The sequence below is a fragment of the Bison bison genome, unplaced genomic scaffold, assembly GCF_000754665.1.
Source record: "Bison bison bison isolate TAMUID 2011002044 unplaced genomic scaffold, Bison_UMD1.0 scf7180017864254, whole genome shotgun sequence".
NCBI lineage: Eukaryota > Metazoa > Chordata > Mammalia > Artiodactyla > Bovidae > Bison > Bison bison.
Window position 1 is genome coordinate 7,335,050 of NW_011494826.1, and position 20,620 is coordinate 7,355,669.

Here is a 20,620-nt window from a genome sequence, read left to right on the forward strand (position 1 = left end):
TTCATGGCAAATAGATGGGGAAACAGTGGAAACAGTGTCAGACTTTATTTTTTGGGGCTCCAAAATCACTGCAGATGGTGATTGCAGCCATGAAACTGAAAGACGCTTACACCTTGGAAGGAAAGTTATGACCAACCTAGATAGCATATTCAAAAGCAGAGACATTACTTTGCCAACAAAGGTCCGTCTAGTCAAGGCTGTGGTTTTTCCTGTGGTCATGTATGGATGTGAGAGTTGGACTGTGAAGAAGGCTGAGCGCCGAAGAATTGATGCTTTTGAACTGTGGTGTTGGAGAAGACTCTTGAGAGTCCCTTGGACTGCAAGGAGATCCAACCAGTCCATCCTGAAGGAGATCAGCCCTGGGATTTCTTTGGAAGGAATGATGTTGAAGCCGAAATTCCAATACTTTGGCCACCTCATGCGAAGAGTTGACTCACTGGGAAAGACTGTGATGCTGGGAGGGATTGGAGGCAGGAGGAGAAGGGGACGACAGAGGATGAGATGGCTGGATGGCATCACCGATTCAATGCACATGAGTTTGGGTGAACTCCGGGAGTTGGTGATGGACAGGGAGGCCTGGCGTGCTGTGATTCATGGGGTCTCAAAGAGTCGGACACGATTGAGTGACTGAACTGAACTGAAGATGGAGATTAAAACTCAGAAGCTAGGGGTCAGATCAATAATTAATTTTGTTAGATTATATAATGGTATTGTGGTTATGGGGAAATTGCCTATTTAAAAGACAAAATATTGATGTATTTACAGCTAAAAAATGGTATGTCTAGAATTTGCTTTAAAATTTTTTTTAGTTGGGACAAGGACAAGAATAAACAAGCATGGCAGAATGTAAAAACTGACTGGTACGTATATAGGGGCTCATGGACTATATGGTCGTGTGTATTTCCATCTTAAGATGTAAACAACATTATAATAATATCAACAGTAAAAATAACAGACTCTAAGAACTTCCTCCACTATGTGAGAGAAGGGGAAAAAAAAGATAAATAATCCAAACTAAAACCCTAATTCAGATAAGGGTCGAGATTTGGAGGGAGGGAGCAAGAACCACTACACAAGGGTTTTACTCACTCAACTCACCTGAATTCTACACACAGCAGAGTATGGTAAAGAAAGTCCCAGTGTTCCACCATATTGGAGGCATCAGCCAAAGCAAAAAAAAAAAATTTTTTTCAAGAATTATTTCCTCCTGCCAGTTTTTGCCCAAGAAATCCATTTATAAAGAACTTTCAAAAATTTCTCAAGTTCAAGAGTTAGGATTGTCAGTGAGTATTTTGTATAGACATAAAGCTTCCCTAATACCCTGAGCACATACAATTCTGACAGGACATAAGAGTTTCTGGGCGTGAAAATGGTATTCTTTCATTCCTAGTTCTCTGGCTGTGCTCCAAGACCACTTTTATCAAGTTATCTTGAGTGAGATCCTTTTTTAGGGGGAACAGGAGAAACTTTGAAAGACTTTTATGGAAACATTTGCACATACACATTCCAGTCCTTGAAGTAATGATACCAAGTGTTCTTCAAGGTTCTAAAGGGCAAATTCTAAAATTACGTAATTCCACCAAAATTTCTGCTGCAGGCAATCACCACCATATTTAAATCACATAATTGTTACTATGGGTAGGGAGAAAAGGAAAATGAATACTTTGATATTTTATTAAACGCCACTATTTAATACCATTTTAAACTAAGTCCTCTAAGTACAACCTTATTAGGTAGGTGCTGCTGCTGCTGCTGCTGCTGCTGCTAAGTCGCTTCAGTCGTGTCTGACTCTGTGCGACCCCATAGACAGCAGCTCACCATGCTCCCCGTCCCTGGGATTCTCCAGGCAAGAACACTGGAGTGGGTTGCCATTTCCTTCTCCAATGCATGAAAGTGAAAAGTGAAAGTGAAGTTGCTCAGTCGTGTCTGATTCCCAGCGACCCCATGGACTATCAATGTCCAAAACTTTCAGATGAGAAAAGTGGGGCACTGAAAGGCTAAGTAACTTGTTAAGTAAATGGCAGAACCAGACTTGAATCCAGTCTGGCTCCAGTATCTGGGCTACTCTCTGCTACAGAATCCATACCCTAAAATTTCTCACTCTGAAACACAAGAAAGATGACTACATGAACATTTCCAGACACTAGATCACTGACCCTCTTCACGATTCCAGTTACCTTTGAGATTTTACATTTTAAAAAACAAAATAAACAAAGGAAAATAACAAAACTAAAACATCCGGGCAGATCCTTTAAATAGTGTGGAAAGAATTAACAGCAGCTATTATAGGCACTGGAGAAGGAAATGGCAACCCACTCCAGTGTTCTTGCCTGGAGAATCCCAGGGACAGAGGAGCCTGATGGGCTGCCGTCTGGTCGAAGAGTCAGACACGACTGAAGCGACTTAGCAGCAGCAGCAGCAGCAGCAGCTTTATAGACAGTAGCACCACTGACCAAAGCTAATAAGGCCCCTTATCCGTCCACTCTACTGCAAAGCTCACTAGTCAACAGATCTGTCTAGGTAGAGAGATGCCAATCAGTTTCATATCACTTCATTCTTTCATTTGACTGGTTAAATCAGAATCAAACATCTGTAACATGAAAGAGATAAGGAAACAAAAAGTTAAAGAAATGTGACAAAGGAATAAACAATTCATAAAACAGAACTTGTTAAAAGCTCTCTGAGATCCTCAGAAAGATGGTGCATTCATAAATCAAGAAAGAAAGCTGTGACAAGGCAAAAAAGTACAAGAAAAGACTCTTGAAAACAAAATTTTTAAAAGGTAGTGTAAGGTTTTATACTGTGGAGGCAAAACCTAGAAAGTAGACAGAAACAGGAAACAGACAAGAAATAACGAAAGGATACCCAGCATCAGTCCAGGAGGTCAGCATTTAAGTAACAGAAATTACAGAAGGAAAATAGGAAAAAAAAAATTGAAGAGAGGACATTTTCAGAGAAATATAAATGTTCTACAACTAAAAGATTTAATTAACTAAAAGATTTATAAAGTCTTCCAATTAATAAGGCCCACTCAGTGCTCAAATGAATAAAGACCCACGCCATCAAAATCTTCGGAAAATTTCAGGCAACAATGACCAAAAAAGACAATAAACGCTTTCAGAGAAAAGGTAGCTCATATGCAAAGGAACAAGAATCAAACTGGCCTCCCACAGCAATATAAATAAAACCAAAAATAAACAAATGAGGCCTAGTGAAACTTTTGTACAGCAAAGGAAACCATAAATAAAACAAAAAGACAACCTACCATATTTGCAGAGAAAATATCTGCAAATAATGCAACTGACAAAGTCTTAACTTCCAAAATATACAAACAATAACAAAAAAACAAACAACCCAATCAAAAAAATAGAAGACCTAAACAGACATTTCTCCAAAGAAAACTTACAGATGGCCAACAAGCACATGAACAGATGCTCATCACAACTAATTATTAGAGAAATGCAAATCAGAACTACAATGAGGCACCACCTCACATGGGTTAGAATGGCCATCATTAAAAAGTCTACAAGTCACATGCTGGAGAAGGTGTGGAGGAAAGGAAACCCCCATACACTGTTGGTGATAATGTAAACTGGTCCAGCCACTGTGAAAAACAGTATGGAGGTTCCTCAAAAAAAACTAAAAATAGAAGTGCCATATGAGCCAGCAATTCCACTCCTGGGCATACCCAGACAAAACTATACTTCCCAATGTCAGCAGCACTAATAGTCAAGACACTGAAACAGCCTAAATGTCCACTGACAGAGGAATGGATAAAGAAGACGCGGTACCTACACTGAAATACGACTCAGCCACTAAAAAGAATGAAATACTGTCATTTACAGCAACATGGATGGACCTGAGATTATCATAGTAAGTGAAGTCAGAAATAGAAAGATAAATACCATCTAATATCACCGATATGTGGAACCTAAAAATAATACAAATCAACTTACTTACACAATAGGAACAGACTCACAGACATAAAAAAATAATAACTTAGGGTTACCAAAGAGGAAAGGCTAGGAGAGAGATAAATTAGGAGCTTGGGATTAACATATACACACTACTATATATAAGACAGATAATCAACAAGGACTTCCCTCTATATGACAGGGAACTTTACTAAATATTCTATATATTTAGAATAACCTATATAGGAAATAATAATATTTCCTATTATATAGGATAATAACCTATAATAGGAAAATAACCTTTATAGGAAAAGAATCTGAAAAAGAATGCATATATGTATATGTGTAAATAGTCACTTTGCTGTACACCTGAACTAATACCACACTGTAAATCTACTATATTCCAATAAAAAAGTAAAATTAAATTTAAAAGAGAAAGACAAATGCCATATGATATCATTATATATGGAATCTAAACTATGAAACAAATGAACTTATCTATGAAACAAACACCAACTCACAGATACAGAGAACACACTTGTGGCTGCCAAGGGCAGGGGAGGGGGACCGGCTGGGAATCTGGGATCGGCAGATGCAAACTATTATTTATAGAATGGACAAACAACAAGGCCCGACTGTATGCACTTCGAACTATACTCAAACCACAGTGGAGACAAATATGAAAAAGAATGTACATGCAGGATAAGTGAGTCACTTTGCTGTACAGCAGAAATTAACCCAACACTGTAAATCAACTATACTTCAATTAAAAACAAATAATAATAAAACGGGCCTAAAGACTTCTTTTCAATAATGAAGAATACTAGCAAAGAATGAATCAATGCCTTTGAAGCGCTGACAGAAAATTATGTTCAACCTACAATTCTACTCTTAGCCACACTAACATTCCATTTTAAGAATAAAATAAAAACACTTTCAGACAAGGAAGTACTCAAAATTTACCTCCCATACATCTTACCTTAGTATGCAACCCAGCAAAACAAGACAATACACCAAAAAAGAGGACTATATAAAACTGGAGCAGAAGGATACAGGACATCAAGAGATGGATAACTATGAAAACGGGAAATATCATAAATTCATTCTATCTTTAAGAAAATGAAAAATATTAAGGTCAGTTATAAAAACTAACAAAACCCTCGTCAAAAAAAAAGTAAACTGAGAACTCTGATATGGAGAGGTTATGGCATCCGTTTTATCTCTGCAGAACTACCTTCTCCCCACCCCCAGCATACATCTCCATCTGGGCATGGGACCAGGCTCCAGCTACTCTAATCTAGTCTCTCCACCTTGCCATAGCAACTTGTTCAGAAATAAACACAGAGCCAAGAATCAGTACTGGTGAGAGAGAGAGGCGAAGGAGGGTACCAAAAATAAAGCCAGAGGAGGAAAGCAAAGGGATATAGGGAGAGACTAATTCTTCTAAGTAACATTCAAGCACCTGGAGCCAATCCTATTCTATCCCCCTGAACTCTCTATTTCCTTTCTTAGGCTCTAACTGAACTAGTTTTCTAACACTAATAAGGATCTCTAACCAAAATACTCCTTTCAAAGCAGGAAGTCAAAAGACACCACCTACTGTTAGTAAAATAAAAATATACAGTATTTACTAAGGTGAGCAGAAAGCTAAAAATAATGATATGTAATTATATCAGAAAGAAGGTGGGGAACAGGGTAGTGGTGTTGGAAAATAATCCTTCATGGTTTTCTGTGTCTTACAAGCAAGGCACTGTCTGCTCTTTGTTTTGGACTATATTCTCAAGGACGTTCATACAGTGAGCAACCTTGGAAGACAGAAGCTCTGTCTTCAGTATACTACTGTCTCCCTCTGAAGCAAAGAGCAAGCGTGCTTACTGCCCATTACAAAATATCTGAAATCCTTAAAAGCAGAGTTTTCTCCAGTAACAAAATCCATTATGCAAAGTGTTGGCCCTCTCTGCAGTGTCCTGTGCGAAGTGCAGCTCGGGATACAGGCACAAATGAATGCTGATGCCCTAGCTACTGCTAAGGCTCTAAGTAATACACTGTACTTCATCTCTGACTCTGCCTCCAACCATAGCAGTCTGTATTTCCACCAGCATCCATGAAACTGTGACAGGCTAATTTGTTAGCTTCAAGTAGAGTAAACCCTCAGATCCTTTGTAATTCTGGACAGGTCGTAAATGAGAGCTAAATCTTGACTATCACTACAGACAATGTTTAAAATTGACAAATCTAGAAATGGAAGCATAAGAACATTAATATGGGGATTATCACTAGAAGAATCAAATAAAGAAGGAACTGAATTGAGTCCCTGGGGGGTGGGAGGGGATTGGGAAGGCAGAGGACTAAGGGATTTTACTGCTTTCAACATAAACTCTTAACTATTACTTTTTCCACCCACCATGAACATGCATTCAAACAAGCAGCCTTTCTGGGCTCCTTTAAAGGGGGGAATAACGAAGTGTATAGGAAAAAACTCTTTTCAAGAGGAAGGGATGAACTGGGAGACTGGAGTTGACATATATACACAAGTATGTATAAAACAGGTAATAAGAACCTACTGTACAGCACAGGGAACTCTACTCAGTGATCCATGGTCACCTAAATGGGAAGGAAATCTAAAAGAGAGGACATATGGATACGTACGACTGATTCACTTTGCTGCACAGCAGAAACTAACACAACACTGTAAAGCAACTATATTTCGGTAAAACTTAATTAAAAGAAAACCCTCTTTTTAGTATTCATTCCACTAAAACTGGATGGGAGCATCAAGAAAAGTACTAATTAAGCATGACGTTCTCCTCACAGTTCTAGAAATCTAAAAGGGAAAGTCTCTCACCACTCATCATCTCAAGCCAGAAAACAGTCTCAATGTATCTCCAAAAATAAGTATGTCATGTCTTGCTTTGGAGAATTTTTTTTTTATGAGTCTACTAGCGATGTACACAATAGTGTCCTACAACTTCTATGGAAAGCATATTACTGGCTTCAGCATATAAATGTATCCTTAAACATGATTTCCTGCAATAATAAGATTCTGCTGCTGCTGCTGCTGCTGAGTCACTTCAGTTGTGTCCAACTCTGTGTGACCCCATAGACAGCAGCCCACCAGGCTTCCCCCATCCCTGGGATTCTCCAGGCAAGAACACTGGAGTGGGTTGCCATTTCCTTCTCCAATGCAGGAAAGTGAAAAGTGAAAGTGAAGTCGCTTAGTTGTGTCCGACTCTCAGCGACCCCATGGACTTCGGCCCACCAGACTCCAGGCGAGAGTACTGGAGTGGGGTGCCATCGCCATCTCCGAATAAGATTCTAGGTTACCCCTTAAATCACCAGTGTTTTAAAAGTGAAATTAAAATTATGAGAAGAAATACTTCTATAGTGAAGGGAATAAAATATGTCATCTTACAAGGAAAAACATAGACAAACAGCTAATTAATGGTCAAAAAGTAATTCATATTAAAGAATCAGAATTTTCTAATCAAAATTTGAAATTAAAACAATTAAAAATAATTTGGAATTATTTTGTATAGTTGGTAGGGAATGACTAGTTCCATTTAGTATAACTTTTTTTCTTAAGAATCCAGAATAGCAAAGCCTACTCACTGTCTACCCCTCTACTTCTCCACCAAATTATACTTCTTATACAGCTCCCACTGAACCTAATTTTTAGTGACGATGAAGAAAGGGCATATACAAATTCTGCTCCCGAGATAAGCTAAGTTGTTATTGGGCTAAACTATAAGTAATAGAGGATCTGATTAGGAGCCAGCTCTGGTTTCATTTAAAATGCACTTTAAATTGTTGCTTAGTCGATACATTGAGTCTGACTCTGCAACAACATACAGGTGCTTCAATCACACTGTTCCATTCAAACTACTTAACTTTTGAGAAGCTGGGGCAAATAAAAGAGCTCTGTGAAGTTAGTTTCACTACAGCGTTACTAACTTCTTTTTCATATCTAGCTGCTCTTCACTAAGAAGGCTTACTATGTAGTGATGTTCCTCTACAGTCAGACTGGATGGGTTTGAAACACAGCTCCTACACTCTACTGAGGCAAGTTGCTAAACCTCTAAGACTCAGTTTTCTGCAAGCAAAAAGGGACAGGAATACTTTCTTCATGGAATTGTTAGAAAGCTTTTTTTTTTAAATACACATAAAAGCTTTAGCATAAGACCAAGTCGAAAGAAAAAAGGAAGAAAGAAGATAGTTATTAATATTGTCATGCCTTATTTCATGGAAAGCCACATCCAGTAGGAAAGAGATGCTCCATCTGCACACAGTGGAACACACTCTGAGATTCTTTCTTGTTAATTAAACGACCAGTGAGGTAATGAAAAGCAACTTCACCAAAAAGATGCTACAGGCATGAAGCAGACAACGCATTTCAGCAAGCCAAACTCAGTCCCTTTTCCAGCAAGAGAAGAATCCTTCAATTTTCGCATGCTTGTTTGCCTTGGGCTTCCCAGGTGGTGCTAGTCTAAAGCATCTGCCTGCCAACACAGGAGACGCAGGTTCAATCCCTGGGTCAGGAAGATCCCTTGGAGATGGAAATGGCTGCCCATTCCAGTATTCTTGCCTGGAAAATTCCATAGACACAGGAACCTGGCGGGCTACAGTCCACGGGGTTGTAAAGAGTCTGATACAACTGAGGACACACGCACACATCATTATGGAACACAAAAGTCAACAAAAGCAAAACTTCTTAAACAATGGAGGTACTTTTAAATATAAATTTTAATGTAAATTATTTTATAGCTAACTTTATCATGTTACATTCTTTCCAACCTTCATTCATTCAACTAGCATTTGTTAAATAAGCATCTATGAAGCTCTCGGAATAAAGTGAACAAATTATCAAAGCCCTCAAGGAATTTACATTTTGGTGGTAAGAAAAACAATAATCACAGTAAGTAGTGTTCACAGTATATGTTTCAAGGAGGTAACGATTATGGGCGAAAATTGACTAGCGTAAGGGAACTTGGAAGTGCAGGAAGAGAGTGGCAATTGCCATTTTAGACAGTGATCAGAGTAGGCTTCCTTGAGAAGGTGCTGTTTAAGAAGAGATTTGAAAGAGGTGAGGGAATAAGAAATGAAAATTTATCTAGGCACATGGGACAGGCTAAGACAAGCACTTGCCTGCCCCACCATTACCTAACAAATAAATAAAAATGTTGTCTCTTATCACCTTCTCCAAAAAAAGACATCTATGCTAGCAAAATATATATATGACTCAGTGGTAAAGAATCCGCCTGCAACGCAGGAAACTCAAGAGATGTGGGTTCGATCTCTGGGTCAGGAAGACCCCCTGGAGGTCCAAAAGCCAACCTATTTCAGTATTCTTGCCAGGAAAACCCCCTGAACAGACAAGTCTGGCGGGCTACAGTTCAAAGGGTCACAAAGGGTCAGACACGATTGAGCAACTAAGCATACATAAATTCATTCAACAAATGTTTAGCTAAGGACACAGGAAAGAACACGATATGCACCACTTTCTATCCTAAACTATGAAGACCTCAGCAAAGGGCCTAAGGTTGACTACCTTTAAAGTGTTAAGATATACTTTTTTCCTCTGTTATTTTAGCTTATTGGGTCTTCACTGCTTTCAGAAAGGAAAGGAAGGGGAAGAAAGAAAGAAAGCAGAGATCTACAGAAATTTGTCCTCCAGATAAAGTGGGATGATACTACCTACAATGAAAAGTACCTCGGTCTCTATTCTTTAAAGCACAAACATTGGCCCCTTTAGTTTCTTCACCCGAAGAGTGAAAATTTTAAAAAGTAAGAACAATGATATTATAATCTCTCCCTGACTGCAGCAGGCCAAAATATTGCTACTGGGAGTCTAATAATTTTTTTAACACTTTCTCAAGATCCACTGCTATTACAGAAACACCATGATCTACCAAGTACAAGGTGCAATATGCCATGCACTAGCTATGTAAGAGGTCTCTGACCTCCAAGACCTCATCAAGTGGCATGGGAAAACATGATTTGCTGCTGCTGCTGTGTCGCTTCAGTCGTGTCCGACTCTGTGCGACCCCATAGACAGAACCCCCGTCCCTGGGATTCTCCAGGCAAGAACACTGGAGTGGGTTGCCATTTCCTTCTCCAAACATGCATTAGATAGGTTTTATGCTATTGGATTTACTACTTCGAAAGAAAGTACAGCACATACTACCATTTGGTTGAAAAGAAAAATACTATGAATTTTATTTCCTTCAAGTCACAACCAAAAGCTTGTATTTTTAAGAGTTGAAAACACATTTTACAAACACTACAAAAAATTACTTTTGCAGAATTTTTTTTTCAGAGCATACTTTATATAACTCATCTAAGCCAACTTAACAACTGGAGAGTAAAAGGTTAGAAAGTTAAAAGACCCACAAGAAATATATAAAAGGAAGCAAAAGAAATGTATTTATTGATTATTTTCCCCAATTACATTAAAGGACATTTTAAAATTAGTTGAAATACACTTCTACATATTAAGAAATGTACACAAGAAAAAACAGAAGACCAAGAAAAAAAAAAAAGTAGCACACTTGAACCTTATGCCCTAATCTACTTTTTTTAATTAAGAGGGCAAATCCTGGACTTTCCTGGTGGTGCAGTGGATTAGAATCTGCTTGCCAATGCAGGAAACAAGAGTTTGATCTCTGGTCCTGGTTCAGGAAGATTTCCCACGCAAAAGAGGAACTAAGCCGGTGCGCCACAACTACCGAGCCCAAGTGCTCTAACTACTGAAGCCCAAGAGCCTAGAGCCTGTGTTTTGCAACAAGAGAAGCCACCGTAATGAAAAGCCTGCAAAACACAGGGAAGAGTAGCTCCCACTCACCACAGAAAAAGCCAGAACATAGCAATGAAGACCCAGTGCAGCCAAAAGTAATTTATTTAAATTACTAAATTACTAATTATTAAATGGGATTCCCTGGTGGCTCAGGGGTAAAGAATCTGCCTGCCAATGCAAGAGATGTGGGTTCAATCCCTGGGTCAGGAAGATCCCCTGGAGTAAGAAACAGCAATCTACTACAGTATTCTTGCCTGGAAAATTCCACGGACAAAGGAGCCAGGCGGGCTACAGTCCACAGGGTCGCAAAAAGTCGGACACAACTGAGGGCACATGCACACACAACCTGCTACTTATACAACAAAAATGTGAATTTCCCAGAAAAGTTAGTATTTACTTGGACTTTTAATAATCAATTTTATTAATGATATTTGCCATAAAGGGGAAAATCCACAAGATGTTAAGATAAACAATAAAAAGACATAAGGATTGGACTTCCCTTGTGGTCCAGTGGTTAAGACTCCATGCTCCCAATGCAGGGGACCCCAGTTTGATCCCTAGTCAGAGAACTAGATCCTACATGCCTCAGCTAAGAGTTCACATGCTGCAACTAAAGATCCCACATTCCGAAATGAAGATCAAAGATCCCGCATGCTGAAACTAAGACCTGGTACAGCCAAATAAATAAATAAAAAGAAATACTAAAAAAAAAAAAGACAAAAGGATAAATTCTTAAATTTAAGACTGGTACATGCCAAAGAATATATAGGTCTGTAAACTGTGCTGAGAGAAAAAGTGACAGAAGTTAACTAATGCACTGTACATAATGCCTGGCATATAAAACATGCTCCCTTTTTTTAAGTAAATGAATAAATACATAGGACTTGAAATTCCACAAGTTAAAAATGGTGATATTTAACTATTTTATCAAGATAACCATGGAACGTTTCATAAAACATGGGCAAAGAAAAATGTCAAATGAAAGATATGATTCCTAAAGTATAAATCTATAGACTTTCTATGCATTTATTTTCAGGATCCATTTTCACAGTCTTCATAGCATCCCAAATAAGCTGGACTACTGTGATGATAGTACAGATCTTCAACTAGAAGACAGCCTGAACCACGGAAACTTATCCCCAAGGGCTGAAGTGGTACGTAGAAAGTACCAAGAACCTCCAGAGAATAATTCTGATAACTGAACTTGAAATAAAATCTCTTGCTCTACTTAGGAAACAAGTTTGTCTCTCCTGGTTCCTGAACAATAGAGCAAATGTGTCCTTTGAGACTTCCTTACCAAACTCAAAATCATCTTCAGAAACTCCAGCTAATCAATTTTCTATGGCAGTTCCAAGAGTGATTTCAGAGCTTCAGATAGGCAATTTTATGTTATTAATTATTTAATATACATTTTTTTTTTTATGATCCAGTGGATGTTGGCAATTTGATCTCTGGTTCCTCTGCCTTTTCTAAAACCAGCTTGAACATCTGGAGGTTCACGGTTCACATGTTGCTGAAGCCTGGCTTGGAGAATTTTGAGTATTACTTTACTAGCATATGAGATGAATGCAATTGTGTGGTAGTCTGAGCATTCTTTGGCATTGCCTTTCTTTGGGATTGGAATGAAAACTGACTTTTTCCAGTCCTGTGGCCACTGCTCAGTTTTCCAAATTTGCTGACAAATTCAGTGCAGCACTTTCACAGCATCATCTTTCAGGATGTGAAATAGCTCAACTGGAATTCCATCACCTCCACTAGCTTTGTTCACAGTGATACTTCCTAAAGCCCATTTGACTTCACATTCCAGGATGTCTGGCGCTAGGTGAGTGATCTAGATTAAAAAAAAAAAGACAAAAGGATAAATTCTTAAATTTAAGACTGGTACATCGTGATTATCTGGGTCGTGATAATCTTTTTTGTACAGTTCTTCAGTGTATTCTTGCCACCTCTTCTTAATATCTTCTGCTTCTGTTAGGTCCATACCATTTCCATCCTTTATTGAGCCCATCTTTGCATGAAATGTTCCCTTGGTATCTCTAATTTTCTTGAAGAGATCTCTAGTCTTTCCCATTCTGTTGTTTTCCTCTATTTCTTTGCATTGATCACTGAGGAAGGCTATTCTTTGGAACTCTGCATTCAAAAAGGTATATCTATCCTTTTCTCCTTTGCTTTTCGCTTCTCTTCTTTTCACAGCTATTTGTAAGGCCTCCTCCAACAGCCATTTTGCTTTTTTGCATTTCCTTTTCTTGGGGATGGTCTTGATCACTGCCTCCTGTACAATGTCACGAACCTCCATCCATAGTTCACCAAGCACTCTATCAGATCTAGTCCCTTAAATCTATTTCTCACTTCCACTGTATAATCATAAGGGATTTGATTTAGGTCATACCTGAATGGTCTAGTGGTTTTTCCCTACTTTCTTCAATTTAAGTCTGAATTTGGCAATAAGGAGTTCATGATCTGAGCCACAGTCAGCTCCCGGTCTTGTTTTTGCTGACTGTATAGAGCTTGTCATTGGCTGCAATGAATATAATCAATCTGATTTCGGTGTTGGCCATCTGGTGATATCCATGTGTAGAGTCTTCTCTAATGATGTTGGAAGAGGGTGTTTGCTATGACCAGTGCATTCTCTTGGCAAAACTCTATTAGCCTTTGCCTTGCTTCATTGTGTACTCCAAGGCCAAATTTGCCTAGGTTACTCCAGGTATCTCTTGACTTCCTACTTTTACATTTCAGCCCCCTATGATGAAAAGGACATTTTTTCGTGTTAGTTCTAGAAGGTCTTATAGGTCATCACAGACCATTTACCTTCAGCTTCTTCAGCATTAGTGGTTGGGACATACACTTGGATTACCATGATATTGAATGGTTTGCTTTGGAAACAGAGATCATTCTCTCGTTTTTGAGCTTGCACCCAAATACTGCATTTTGGACTCTGTTGACTATGAGGGCTACTTCATTTCTTCTAAGGGATTCTTGCCCACAGTAGTAGATATAATGGTCATCTGAATTAAATTCACCCATTCTGGTCCATTTTAGTTCACTGATTCCTAAAATGTCAATGTTCACTCTTGTCATCTCCTGTTTGACCACCTCCAATTTACCTTGATTCACGGACCTAACATTCCAGTTTCCTATGCAATACTGTTCTTTACAACATTGGACTTTACTTCCATCACCAGTCACATCCACAACTGGGCGCTGTTTTCACTTTGGCTCCGTCTCTTCATTCTTTCTGGAGTTATTTCTCCATGACCTGTCTGTCTTGGGTGGCCCTACATGGCATGGATCATAGTTTCATTGAGCTAGACAAGGCTGTGATTCATGTGATCAGTTTGGTTAGTTTTCTGTGATTGTGGTTTTCATTCTGTCTGCCCTCTGATGGATAAGGATAAGAGGCTTGTGGAAGCTTCCTGATGTAGACTCATTCAATACTCACTTCGATCTATTCTCACATGGACGTCCTGATTTACAGAGGCTGGACAGCTAAAAACTACATTTTTCAGATGCCCTTGAAGCAAAGGTTTCACGTAAGACCAAAGCGTGGCCAAGAAGATCACTTAAGATATAGAGAGCGAAAAGTAACATGTAGTGATATTTTTACCCAAAGAAGTGAAAACTTCCGCCATGTATAAATCAGCTTTCTGATTCAACAACACAGCCCATAATGGCAGTAGCCCCTTCTCAGGCAAGTTCTATAATGTCCTTGTGGGGTCTGTTCCAAGAAACTCAGTCTAGTTTGTTCACTCACTCTACTCAATGTTTACCTCTTTCTTAATAAATCCCATTTGCTACAACTACTTACAGCAGATGCTCTTGCTACAGATTCTTGTAAAGTAAGTACAAAGTAAACAGGGATGTTAAAAAAAAAAAAAAAGGCACCATCCTGGGACTTCCCTGGCGTTCCGGTGGTTAAGAATCCACCTTGCAATGCAAGGGATATGGGTCTGAGTCCCCGTCAGGGAACTAAGATCCTGCACGGCATGGAACAACTAAGCCCATGTGCCACAACAAAGACCCTGCATGTACAACTAAGATCCAACACAGACAAATAAATATTAAAAAAAAAAAAAAAAGCCTCATCCTATTAGCAGTTAGAAACCTATCAAGAGTTAACAGCTTATGGATAAAGATATAGGCTTGACCTGGAAGGGAGAAGGCAATGGCACCCCACTCCAGTACTGTTGCCTGGAAAATCCCATGGATGGAGGAGCCTGGTAGGCTGCAGTCCATGGGGTTGCTAAGAGTCAGACACAACTGAGCGACTTCACTTTCACTTTCCACTTTCATGCATTGGAGAAGGTAATGGCACCCCACTCCAGTGTTCTTGCCTGGAGAATCCCAGGGACGGGGGAGCCTGGTAGGCTGCAGTCCATGGGGTCGCACAGAGTTGGACACGACTGAAGTGACTTAGCAGCAGCAGACCTGGAAAGCATTATAATTGAGAAGCCTAAAAGGCTACCGGCCAGATTACAAGGAGCACAATATAGAGTTAACAACAGCGCTTTAGACAGCCTCACAGATCTAGAGAACAAACTAGTGGTCCACAGTTGTGGAGGGTGAGGAGGATACACAGGGGTAGAGAAGTATGAGGTACAAACTATTAGGTAAAAAACAAGCTACAAGGATATATTATATAACACAGCGAGTATAGCCAATATTTTATAATAACTATAAGTGGTGTATAACCTTTAAAAATTGTAGGACTTCCCCAGTCCAGTGGTTAAGACACCACACTCCCAATGCAAGAGGAGCGAGTTCACTCCCTGGCCAGGGAACTAAGACCTCACATATTGTGCAGCATGGCCCCCCACCCAAAAAAACTGTTATTCAATCGTTATATGGTACACTATTGCATACAACTGTACACATTATAACTTACATAATATTGTACAGCAACTATACTTCAATTTAAAAAAAAAGAGGTTTAGATAGTTTGGATCTGGAAGAGAAAGAATTGCCAGCAAAGCTGATAAATCAGGAGAAATAAGAGACGAGAACCAAGAAAGGAGAGAATTCAAAAAATGTGAAGATGTCTTCCATTCAACTAAATACCAAAGATGACAAACTGGGTTAAGATCCATTCTTCATATTGCTTCCTTTCTCAAAGATTATCCTATATAAAAAAATAATGCTCAAACTCTCTCCAAAATTGGGCCCCTTGTGTGCTACAGTTCCTTTATACCATATGTTTTTCTTTTTCTTTCTTTATGGCTGTCCTGGGTCTTCGCTGCTGCATGTGGGCTTTCCCTAGTTGTGGCGAGCAGGCTTCTCATTGCAGTGACTTCTCTCGTTACAGAGCACAGGTTCTAGGTGCACAGGCTTCGGGAGATGGGGCTTAGTTCCCGCGCATGGAATCTTCTTGGACCAGCAACTGAACCCGTGCATTAGTAGGCAGATTCTTAACCACCAGACCACCAAGGAAGTCCCTCTTTCTTCTTTTTTAATATCACAACTTTTATTCAGTCTTCTTTAAAAAAAAAAAAAAATCTCTTTTTTAGGTCCTAAAATAAAAGTCCAATCCAAGACCCACATCTAAAAAGCTTTCACAGCAGTCGAAGTTGCCTCCTCTGAATTCATGGAACATTTATTCATCAGACACCAAACTAAAATCCAAACTAAATTATAAGCTTAAATAGAGCAGGGGCTATGTTCTTCTTTATATTCTGAACCCCCAGTATAATGCCACATTCAGTGCTAACAAATAGGCCCTTTCAACAGGTAGTTTCAGAAGGGTGGAGTTAAGATTGCAGGAGATTAAAATTTTAACTAAATTGACTTGGAAGGTGCACAAAGAAACTTTCTGTAGGGATGGTGATGTTCTATATCTTGACAGGGTTATGGGTTAAAGAGATGTATGAACTTGTTCAAACTAAGGGACAAGTTAAACTATTTATTTACAAAATAATAGTTCATGATAGGAATGCTCAAGTAAAGAGTAAAGTATATTTACTCTGAAATACAACCAAAACATAAGATGGGTTGATAAAACACATTGACAGAGAAGTCAGAATGCGTGGACAGATAAAGTAAATGTAGCAAAATAAGAATTACAAAATCTAAGTTGTCGATATTTAGGTATTCAATGTATAAACAATTCTTGCAACTTTTCTATGATTGAAATTTTCGTGATAAAATGATAGGGGGGAAAAAAGCAGAGTGGAAATGAAGCTGTGAGAGGCTCACATTGTTTCAGAAGTTAGTCAATTAAAGGACTGATCTTAAGAAGAAAAAGAAGGTATATACATTCCTCTAGAGGGTATCTGGATTATTCCTCTTCTCTCTAGCTCTATCTCTAGTCTTAGACTGACTACACAGGCTAGTTCTGGTCTTGAGTACTTGTTGCCTGAAAGAAAATGCATACTAAGCTCCCTTCATTCTAGAACAATCCAAATCTGTGGAGACTAACCCCTTTGTCTGTCTTGGGATAAAATAATCTGTTTCTCATTCTTTTTACCTGAGTTTCTAATACCTCCTTGACTCACAGTTAGACTAAACCTGTGACCAATCTGCGTTAACGTAAATGGTTCATCCTCTTGGTCCAATTCTTGCCCTTCAGACTCATGGCCTTCCACACCAACAGAATGTTAAAACAAAGGTCACACAGTCCCTGGCTGAGGACCTGGCAGAGAGTACCCAAAAATGCCTGCTGTATGAGTAAAACCCATGCTTGATAATAACATGATACACAAACAGAGCTTAGTTTCACATTTAAATCTACACTGTGTTGAGGGTTGAAAAATGTTTGTGCTAAGTTTCCAGAGCTGAACATTTAAAAAGGGAAGACCTGGAGCCTCTTCTGTGGAAAGCAAACTAGAAGATGGACCTAGAAACAAAAGGCTGACAAACTCTCAACTGACTTTAAGAAACACCTACATTTAAATCATTAATGCTTTCCCCAGATAATACAGTATGTTCATCAGCTTCAAAGTACCATAAACATGAACTAAAGGGGGGAAGATAAATTATGCATGGGTAAGAATTGACAGGAATTCAATTCCCAATGACCTAGATGCATTTGGAGTTCATTTGCTCTTTTTTTGTTATTGTTGCTTCCAAAGGACTACAGATTATGCACTTGCTGAATTTTGCCTTTGTCACACATGACCTAACAAGGAAGGCATTCATTCTACCATAGTAGCTTCTCTCAAGTGTCTGGTTCTAAACAGCTGCAAATTTTGGAAGATAACACTAAATGATGTCTCTAACCATTAGTATGTTCTCTCCCCAATAAATATGAAAATAAGATTCAGGGCTACTAGAGTATCAAAATTGCACAAATTAAACTGGCTGAGCATAAATTTATTAGAAAAGGAAGTAAAAAATGTGTATAAGAATTTTAATTCTATGTATTAATAGAATAATTGAGCCAATAAACATATCCTAAAGAATTTCTAGTACTTTTATTGTTTATATTTGCTTTTATCTGTTAGAAAGATGCTGTATCACTAATGACTGGCTAACTTAGTCCCCTAAATACAGCAACTGGATAAAATAACAAAATAATACTGATCTCAAATAAATTTCCATTTATAAAAAGTAAAAGCTGCTTCCTAGTCCCAAAACTGCAAGGCCTGGGTGAAAAATAACCTGCTCAAAGTAGAAACAAACTGTCAAAATGTTTACGTGTTATGGCTGGTTTAGTTTTACAACTATTCAAAGCTGTTTTTTTTATAGTTTTCATTGTCTCTCAGTCATATTAGAATACATGAAGACCTTTATTCACCACCTATCAACTCATTTTCCATTAAAAAAAAAAAATCATTAAACTGCTAAACACAATGGGTGGGGGTGGGGGAGATGCACTGCCAAGGAGAAGCTATTTTATCATCATCATTTATGTGTCTTTCCACTTACACACAGTTTGACTTTCACCCCTTCCGATGTACACTACTACATTTAATTTACACGCATCCATGTGAGAATCCCAGGGACGGGGAGCCTGGTGGGCTGCCGTCTGTGGGGTCGCACAGAGTCGGACACGACTGAAGTGATGGAGCAGCACCATCTAGCCTCCCCCAAAAAGGCTCATTGGAATAGATACATTTGTACCTCCTTCAACTCCATTACATAATATCTTGTCATGATCATTTAATTTTAAAGAGTAGCTTGGTTAACACCCTCAAATTAGCAATTTCATTGTTAATTTGGTACTTATCAGCCTTGAGGATCCAAAAAACCAAATTATGTCTTCAGAGCCTTAACACTGTCACCACACAATTCCTAATGTTTTAAAATATGTATATTGTAATTTTCAAATAGTACACACAATGCTGTAGAATGTCCAAAGTATGGTGAGTATTAAAATGAGATTTACAAGAACATCTTGTTTTGTAAACTTCCAGTCAAATCTAACAGTAATTAACAAGGGTAAATTTCTGCTTTCATTTTCTGAGTAAACAAAGAAACACAGCATAACTTCCACCAGCATGTTGATGCAAAATCTAGAGACGCAATACCTTTTCAATCACCTTTAAAGAGCAAATCAGAGAAGAAGTATTAACAACAGAAAACCCCTAATAAGTCAAGGTCAATAGGGAGGGACTGAGGACTCCCATCCTAGTTTCCTGCTGAAGACACTAAATTGCAATTATGCTTAAGTTTTAGCCATCTACCTCTCAAACTAGATTCTATTTAAATGGTTTTATAGAGAGGAAGAAATGATGAGTCCAAGTACTGATATGCTGCAATACTTGAAGCTAGTAACGGCAGGTCTAGCTCCTCTTCTAGCCTGATCTCTTTGGAAAGCTTCGGAAGAAAAGCGGTATTCACAAACAAGGCATTTTTAAAAATTCTGTAGTTTCATATTTGCAAGCACTACAGACAAAATTTTAGTTACTTGTCCAGGCAAGCAGTTCCTGGTATATGTTATTTTACTGTTACACCCAGTCTTAGTAGGAAAACAAGAAAAAGCCTTTTTGGTGAGCTATAACCGCAGGAAACCCTCAATTATCCATGACTAGGAACAACCTGGGATAAATTAAATCCCCAGGTAATTATTATTTAACAATAATATTGGATTAATTCAGACCTCCTCCTTTCCTTTTTACAAAAGAAAAAGTTGACTTAAAAGCCGCTCTCTTCCAAGCCACTCTCTTAACAACAAAAAAGCAAATGGGCAGATAAATTATTTCAAAATTGTATAGCAAGAAAGAGTAAGGAAATCATCAGCACTCAAATTGGTTCTTTTTCAGCAATTCCGATCACAAGCCATCAAACTACGAGTTAAGCTCTCTGAAAAGCATTTAGATCAAACACCCCCCACCCCCCCCCCCCAAAAAAAAAAAAAAAAAAATCCTCCTGATTGAGATTTTCCTAAATCAAATGGATATTATATTGAACTGTGTAACAATGCTTGTTCGAAATGAAGTTAAAGAACTTGACAACTACTACATTAAAACTGTAAAATGCTGATATCGAACAACTTTCGATTCAAATTCCCTTGGACCCCAGGCGTTGACAGCAGCTTGAACTTCCTTTCTTTCCCCGTCCCGGTCCTCCCGGCCCTTCTGTGAGCCAGGGTTCCCACCAGGGCCTGCAGTGACATCACAGCTCATATCCTCGTAACCCCTGACGTCACAGACACGCGGACCCACAGCACTGTGACTTCATCGCGGACTGGGGCGGAACCGCAGTCGACCTGCACCAGCCCAGAGGCCAGAGAAGCCTCCGAACCTCCGTCCTGCCCGGTCCCCAAAGAAGGTTAAGGACAGGCGCCAGCTCACCTGCGTTGGGACAGGGAAGGACGGAGCGGCCGAGCCCTGGCGGGAGCCACCGGGCAAAACAACCCCCACCCAGGGCCCGACTTCCTCACCGGCCGCCAGTACCGGGGATGGGAGAGACGATCCTGAAACTCCTCAGGGCCTATCCCAGATCTCCTCGGCTTCAACCCAGACCCGGGACCCCGTTCCCGCCC

At 39.1% G+C, this 20,620-nt stretch overlaps 1 protein-coding gene across 3 annotated transcripts in view; it reads right to left on the reverse strand.

The window, feature by feature from the left end:
* FBXO34 (F-box protein 34) overlaps positions 1–20,620 on the reverse strand; it is a 97,505-nt gene that overhangs the window by 61,193 nt on the left and 15,692 nt on the right. The gene's annotated exons all lie outside the window — the stretch shown is intronic.